Source organism: Bos grunniens, chromosome 4 (genome assembly GCF_055505025.1).
Source record: "Bos grunniens cultivar Pamir isolate PY7600 chromosome 4, Bosgru_T2T1.0, whole genome shotgun sequence".
Taxonomy (NCBI): domain Eukaryota; kingdom Metazoa; phylum Chordata; class Mammalia; order Artiodactyla; family Bovidae; genus Bos; species Bos grunniens.
This window is the reverse complement of record NC_141168.1, coordinates 72,414,684-72,423,684: the sequence shown is the minus strand read 5'-3', so window position 1 is coordinate 72,423,684 and position 9,001 is coordinate 72,414,684.

Sequence of the window (9,001 nt, the reverse complement as noted above, 5' to 3'; positions counted from 1 at the left end):
TACAGTATTTTTGCCTGGAAAATCCCCATGGACAGAGGAGCCCAATGGGTGGCAGTCCATGGGGGTCACAAAGAGTTGGACATGACTGAGCAACTAAGTAGAGAACATAATTGAAGTAAGTGATGGCAGAACAACCAATTAGGTAGACATTTTCCCAATACAACCCAGCAATCCTACTACTGGGCATATAACCTGGAAAAAAAAAAAAAACTATAATTCAAAAAGACACATGTACCCCCAATGTTCATTGCAGCACTATTTGCAATAGCCAGGACATGGAAGCAACTTAAATGTCCATCGACAGATGAATGAATAAAGAAGATGTGATATATATACAATGGAATATTACTCAGCCATAAAAAGGAACAAAATTGGGTCACTTGTAGAGATATGGATGGACCTAGAGTTTGTCATACAGAGTGAAGTAAGTCAGAAAGAGAAAAACAAATATAATATCTTAATGCATATATGTGTAATCTAGAAAAATGATATAGATGAACCAATTTGTGGGGCAAGAACAGAGATTCAGACAGAAAACAGACACAGGAGGCAAAAGTGGGGTGGAATGAATTGAGAGATTAGGATTGACATATATATACTACCATATATAAGACAGATAGCTAGTGGGAACCTGCTCTATAGCACAGGGAGCCCTACTCAGTGCTCCATGGTGACCTAGAAAGGTGGATTTGAGGGGTGGGGTGGGGGTAGTTGGAGGGAGATCCAAGAGGAAAGGGATATATATACATATAGTTGATTCACTTTGTTATACAGCAGAAACACATTGGGCTAACACATTGTAAAGCAACTACACCACAATAAAAATTAAAAGAAAAGAAAAACCTTATCCCAGAAGCCAAGCAGAGTATCCTTGGGTCTGATATTTCATTGCCTTAGAAAAGAATTAAGAGGATATTGTTTTCAAATCTTAATCCATAGGAATATCACAGCTGTATTTCTAAAGGGCCCAAGGGGCCCTGAGGATTGAAAGAGGAAATAAACAAAAAGTGCCATGGCCTTTGAGAGTAGGAAAAGAGTCCCCTGAGGAAAAAAAAAAGTCTGTAGAACAAAGAGGGATGCTAGGAGGGGGATTGCCATATGTCTCTTAGAGCAGCCACTAATACTACTAAGTCACATCAGTCGTGTTCGACTCTGTGCGACCCCATAGACAGCAGCCCACCAGGCTCTCCTGCCCCTGGGATTCTCCAGGCAAGAACACTGGAGTGGGTTGCCATTTCCTTCTCCAATGCATGAAAGTGAAAAGTGAAAGTGAAGTCACTCAGTTGTGTCCGACTCTTAGCGACCCCATGGATCGCAGCCTACCAGGCTCCTCTGTCCGTGGGATTTTCCAGGCAAGAGTACTGGAATGGGGTGCCATTGCCTTCTCCGCTTAGAGCAGCTGGCAGAGTCAAAAGGGAGATTGCATAGCAGAAAACAAAAGTATAAATTGCTGAGTTCTCCAGATTACATATTGGTCATCAGCATGTGTAGGGTGGTTAAAGCCATGGAGAAGGGTGAACTTACTCTAGGGTTGCTTGTAAGGTAAGAGGAGAAAAAGTCCAAGATGATGGGAAACATCAGTGTTCACAGGTTAACAATGGAACAAAAGGAGTCTGAAAAAAAAAAAAATGCCCAGAGCAGCAAGAGAACCAGCAAAGTGCAATGACTGGAAGCCAAGGAAGAGAGAGCTTCTGGAAGGAAGTCATCAATATGGTCAAGTGCTGGAAAGAAAAGACAAATAAGGTGAGGATTTTCAAGAGTCAGAAAGTCATTAAAGACTTTGCCAGAGCCATTTCACTAGACTGATGAGTTAGAGGCTTGATTATGGGGAGCTGTAAGTGAATGAGCAATGAAGAAGTGAGGGAATGTTTTATATTCTTTTATGGGGTTAAATAAAGAAGTGGATAAAATATAAAGTGATCTCTAAGAGGGATTACAACTTTGGAGGAGAGAATTTTCCTTTAATATGGTAGGAATTTTAGCATAGTAAAAGCCTATGGAGAAAACAGTGATAGAGAAATTGAAAAAATGGGAAAGAGAAGAGGTTAAGGAGTGACTGAGGCATTAGAAGGAAAACCAACAAAGAGGTTGAAGGGAAGGGAAGGCTGTCAACTATACTAACTGCTTTTAAAAACTTGTGAACCATAAGGAGAGAAAGTAGTCTGCTGTGTTTGACAACTAGGACATCAAGAATGGCTTTTTGGTGAGCCGTTCAACTGAGTGTTGAAGGCAGAAGAAAGGGTGCAAGGAGCCAAGATCTGAGGGGAATTTGGGACACAGAAAACAGAAAGTTTAAAGTTATGCTGTCAAGACACTGGCCTGTGGTGGAAGAAAATAGGTCAATTCACCAAACCTGTCACCTCCACCAGGTCCAAGGTCCCTGGCCATTGTACAGGGACCCTGCCTTGCTTACTGGACAAGGCTGGGCACTAGAAAAGGTGAAGTGAACTTTATGGGCACAGATGTCAATCGGGGTGGGACACCTAAAGTAACAACATTGACTTATTATTGGTGGAACCTCTTCTTGGGGGAAATAAAAATTTATTCATGGTTCAATGACAGAAGAACAGTACATGACTGGAAGAGATTCTTCTGTTTCTGGATAAAGGAAACATTCCCTTTTTCTTGGAGATTAATTGCTCTCCCTAACAATTAGCTGTTGAAATAATATTCAGAGATACACTCTCCATTAGACTGCTTTCCAGAGACACATACTCTATTAGATTGCCTTTCAGAAATCACATTTTCCCTTTTCTATATTCCTCATTATTTTGAACCATGAATAGGAAAGCATAGTGCCAGTAAGGAACCTATGAATCAAATACTTTCGTTTACATACTCATGATCTCAGAATAGCTAAGAAATCAGTCAATACCAAAATATAATTAGCTAAATAAGTAAATAAGTCAAATAAGTTATAAGTTAATAAGCCAAATAAGTTAACAATCATTGATGAAGTCTGGCTTTTTTTGTATCAACTTACTCATTCTGTAAGTATGGACATTTATAATTATGCCCTTGAAGCTAACCAGGATTTTCAAAAGTCAAGTGTAACCATGGGTTGTGGCTTTTATTAGTCACAGCCTCCAGGAGTGTTGATTCAGCTGAGCAGGAAGCAACAGGAGGACTCACTCTGACTTAGTTATAGTCATGTGTGGGGGAAGGGTGTGGGACTGGGTAGAAGATGAAAAAAAGAGAAGCAAGTAATTTTAAAAACACCTTTTACTATGATTAAGAAAGTAGCATTTATTTTTCATGCCAGAACGTGTTCAGTGTCATAATAGGTTATGAAGTTTTCTACATTTCTTTAATGATATCTGAACAGAGTAAGAACAGAGAGGAAATTACTAAGCATGGCTGGTAAGTGGTGATAAATACTTTTGTACTGTTTACAAATATTTAACATCCTCTGCTTTTGTTGTGCAAGGGTACACTGCCATCTTATTATCATTTTTTTAAATGTTACAACTCAAGTTGTTGAGTGCCATGTGTAGTCTATCGAAGGTGAATGAAACAAAACCATCACTATTGAAAACAATCTCAAACACAAGGATAGGTTCATCAGTTTGTAGATAACCTGCCTTTCTGAATACTTGAGACCATTCTTTAAAAATATGAAGAATATAAAATTACATTAATTTAAGAATTAAAGAAAAAGTTAAGAATTTAAATTGTAAAAATACAAACAAAAGGCAAAACTAACTTGAGATAAAACTTTTGATCTTAAGAATCCTTTCAGATCTACCCTTCATGGATAGACAATCTTTCTTAGAATAAGGGTTTTTGATCCCGTTTTTAAATTCTACTTCCACCCATCTCACTCACTCCACAATTTCATACAGTACCTTATGCATATTTATTCAAGAAATATTTCTTGAGGTCAAATGTGTGGTAGGCATTTGCTAGAGGATAAGGACACAGGAATGGGTAATAAGGTACCTACTTTCTGTTGGAGAGTATAAAGACCAACACCAAAAATATATAAATAAACAGTTTAATGACATGATCTATACATTAACAGCTATGTTTTATAGGTGTTGAATCAGAAATTGGTAAAAGATACAGAGTACCAACTATGCAGAAACATTCAATGGGTCCAATGGGTCAGAAAAGACTTCACAAGAAGTATCATGAGCCATATTTTATTCAAAGATTCCTCACTGGGGAAAGTAATCAGACCAACAGAAGAGATGTCTAGACAATGAGATAGTTGAGAGTTCCACAATATAACTGGGCCCTGCCTGTTGGCCCACCAGCAAAGCCTGCAAACAGAAAGCCCAGCCTCCCTACACAGAGCCTGGCATCAGTATTTAGTGCCTGCTCATAAACATAGGCACACAGCCAAGAATCACCAAATATTTGAGGAAAGCCTCCAGTGTGAAAGACACAATCCAAAACAACCAACCAAAAAAGCAGTCTGGGGGGAAATCCAATTGAAAGAGAAATAATTTCTAAATATCAACAGTGACATTCTTAGGAAAAATAAGAAAGATGGAACACAAATAGGGATGGTACAGTATGAAGAAGGACAGAGACTAAAATAAATTTAATGATATTAGAAATACAAAACTCAGCAGAAGAGTCAAATGAGAAAAGTGAGGAAATATCCTAGAATGTAAAACTCGAGATGTTAGACTCTAGATGATCTAGCACTCAAATCACAAGTTTTACAAAAAGACAACAGAATAAACAAAGAAAGGAAACAATCAGTGAAAAACCTTTCAGAATTTAAAGACAAAATTTTCAAACTATGAGAGTCCACGGCGGGCCTAGCACAGCATGACAAAGTTTCAGAATCCAGAAGAAAAAAGAAGCTTTAAAGTTTCTGGGGTAGGGGTGGGGGGTGGATTATATTCAAATAATCTAGAATCAAGATGGCATCAGACTTCCATTGCAAAGCTGGTAGCAAAAAGACAATGAATGAATGTTCCACTGCTCCCAAAATCTGGAGGAAAATTTACTTCAACCTAGAATTCTATACTCAGAAAAACTAATCAATCAAGTGGTAGAGGGATCTAGAGTCATTTTAAGACAGACAAGGAGTCAAAACATTTACTTTTTCATCATCTTTTTGAGTTTGCTGCTAGAACATACACTCCACCAAAACTAAAGAGTAAGGCAAGAAAAAGAAAAGCATGCAATACAAGAATTTTGAGATCTAACAGAAGAGGGATGTGAAGAAAACCACAGAGTGACAGCTAATGGAAATGTCAGGATGGCAGTTAATACAAGCCTAGAGAGTACCCAGTCTAGATGGGAACAAAACAAATCACACTCAAAGAAATAGTACCCTAAAAATAAAATGAATAGGATATCTGAGCATTTAAATGTATTTATAAAAGATACAGGTTTTTCTCAACAGTTTGGACAAGAAACAGAAAAATGGGAAACTAAACCAACAGATGAGGGAAATTATTAATTAAAGGAAATCAAAAAATTATACAAGAAAGGAAATAGTTCCCTACATGATTCAGGTGGAAATACTGGTAACACAACCACAATAATGTGAACAGTGAACAGTAATCTAAGAATTATAATTGTATTTGGAAGAGAAAGAAAGGGGAGAATATGTATGATGTCTTGAGGGGTGAGAGGTGGTAAAAGAGCATGAAATACTTATTAAATACTTGTTTTCTATAATGAGAACTCAATAGAGAGGTCTAACTGGAAAAGAAAACTAGAAGAAAGCAGTATAAGGATGATACTTAGAGAAAAAGAAGCAAATATCAGAAGAAACATCTAAAAGACTAGAAAGTAGTTGCCTCCAAGAAGGAGAAATAGGGATATGTGCCTACAAAAAAAACCAAAAAACAAAAAACTGAGTTTTATTAAAAAAAAAAAAAAAAAAAAACTTGGAGAATTACTATACTTCACTGAATTTCAATGTACTAAAATGTAGTAATGCTCTCCTATAACTTAGAAGTTTTTATATTGATTGAAAGAGCTATTTTGGCTTAGATATTTTTCTCATATCTCACTGTTAAACATTCATAAAAATGAAACTGTAAATTAAATAAATTTAGCCATATTATTTGTAAAATGTCCCTGCAGAGAACTCTGAGTTCTCTTGGACTCAAACTTGTTGATCTCCATATTTTTCCAGACAGTATTGATCTCAGTGCTATTAGAGTATTACCAATACACAGTGTCTATTAAAAGAGTGCTTACTTAGACTTCCTAACTAAACCACTTAATAATTTAATATTGTGTTTGGGTTTTCTTCCAAGCTGCTGACATCCATTCTGCAGCTTTTCATACTGTCATAACTTAATTTTACCAGGAGGTATCAATAAAGGTTTATTATAAAACAATTAGGACTTATATTCCTTCCTCAGATGGTCCTTCAATGATTACTGAATAAAACATCAGGGAGTTGCAGTTGTCCAGTCATGTCACCTTAAATAATAATCAAGTTTGTGCCAGAAGATAATAATCACTATGTTAGAACGACTTCTTTGCTGACAGCAAGTGGAAGACCCCATTAATTATAAGTGTATCCCAATTTCAGACATGTTAAAACATAAAAACAAAAAAAGCCTCAAAATTATCTTCAATACAGACTTTAAACTCAAGATGAAGAGGAGGATGAAGAAAAAGAGAAAGACTATTCTAACAATCCTGACAACTAAGTCACAAGCAGTAAGAATGTAGAGAAGAAGAATGGACACAGGTATATTTAGAAATTACAATCAACAGGTCTTGGTATTGATAGAAAGTTGAGAATGAGGGCAAAAAGGGAGTACAGGATGACTGTCAAGACTCTTAGGTTATATGGCTGGATAGGGAGCAAAGAAAGTATTGGGTGAAAATTAGTTCAGTTTTTGGATACAATAAATTTGAGGTTTCATTTACTATTCAGATAGAAATGTCCAGTAGGTAATTGGACACATAAATCTGGAGCTTAATGGAGTTGCTTAGTCTGCAGATATAAAAGTAGGAGACATCAATCTATATTTTTGTTGTTGTTGTTTAGTCACTAAGTCTTGTCTGACTCTTTTGTGATCCCATGAACTGAGGAGCCTGGCAGGCTGCAGCTGTCCACAGGATTTCCCAAGAACACCAGAGTAGGTTGTTATTTCCTTCTCCAGGGGATTTTCCCCAACTAGTGATCTAACTCACATCTCCCACAATGGCAGGCAGATTCTTTACTGTTGAGTAACCACAGAAGCCCTCAATCCATGGTACTGGTTGGCCCATGGACAGCCAGCCTATTAAAACAGAAATAAAATCAAAACAAACCAAAAACACAAAAATCCCCCAACAATCAGTGCTGCACTGGTTAGTATTTACAAAGTATATACAAAGAAGAGAATCTACTGTGATTAGTTTTAAAGGAAAGAGATTTATTACAGAATAATTATGGAATAATTAAGTGGCTTCCTTAGGAAAACTAATGAAAAAGACTCTCCTAAGCTTTCATTATTTGGGAATAACAATTCCCAAAGCTACATTGCTGCCATTAAAATAATCAGACATCTGTAAAATCAGGAAACTGTCTGCCACATCAGAAGCTATTGTTACAGCCACCTTCTCCATAACCACCACATCATGCCCCCAAATTTTTTTAAAGGCTCTTTGCCCTGAGTCCCTCCTCTCAAACTAGCCTGAAATCTAAGTCTTGCACAAATGCATCTACCTGATTGGCAGAATTTAAATCTAGAATTCTATGATATTTAGGAAATATTTTGCCTTTTTTTTTTTTTGGTGGGCAGTAGGGATTTGGAGGTTTTATTTGACTTTCTAGCTTCCATAATTAGAAGGAAGCTGGCCTGAAATACATGATGAATGAGCCAAACCATGATGCTTACCAGGAGAATAAAAACAGAACGCTTGGGAAAATGAACAATGCAAGTGTGAGAAATGAGTAAGGAAAAAGACAGCATGGTCAGAATGGTAAGCACAATAGTGAGCACAATACAAGGAAAGCCAGTAGGAAAAGGAATTTTCAGAAGAAAAAAAGATTTAGACAAAACCCTGTCTGGTAGGAAAACATGAAGAAGAGCCAAGAAAAGGATGGAGAGAACAACGGATGTTTCCTATAGGGTCCTTCCTCAAGGACCGTAGATAGAGGGGAAGTCTCCCTACCTGAGGGTCTTGGGCATCTCTCACTGCCCACAAACAAGATGACATCCACATCATTATCCATGCATGGTGGGAGTGGAGCATGGCCAGGGTGGACTATGAATCTCCTCTAATCTATTTTTCATTTGTTACAACAGTTCACAAATAAATGAATTGTTTGGGGCAGGGTCAGCATGACCCAATAGCCTTCACTATACTGATCATTTAGACCAATAAGTAGGTAGCTTCTGTTCTTCAAATAGGACCAATTATGATAAACAGATACGCAGATGCTCAAATTCTCCTTTAAGAAATGATTTGCTGCCCAACAGTCAGGAGTACAAACAGCAAATGGCCTCCAGCTGACATTATCTTCAGAGTCTGTGTCAATGTCAGAGCTTCCTCGTCTGACCCCACACCACTGCCAACAGCCTGCATGCAGTGACCAACTAAAGCAGGGGTATAAAATTCTGGCCATTTTGCTCAGATACAAGAGGTATCTGATGTGCAATATTTCATCAAGAGCTTCCATGCAAGTTCCCTGAAACTTTCTTGAGCTTGCACTGCAGTTCACTTTTTACTTCCTCTTGCTTAACCTCCTTCCTTTCGTAGATGTTGATCTCTAATAAATACTCTGCATCCCAAACTCAGATGGGATGTAGGGAATAACAATTCCCAATGCTATATTGCTGCCGTTTAAATAATCAGACATCTGTAAAATCAGGAAACTGTCGGCCATATCAGAAACTATTGTTACAGCCACCTTCTCCATAACCACCACATCATGCAATTTTTTTAAGGCCCCTTGCCTTTAAAAAAGGCACTTACCATCCACATCAGCAGGTAGGAAAAATAAAGATTAAATTAATAGCAAACTTGGCTATTTCCTTTAACCTTCCAAAAGAGGAAGACTTCCAGACCAGCCTTCATAAAGATGCCA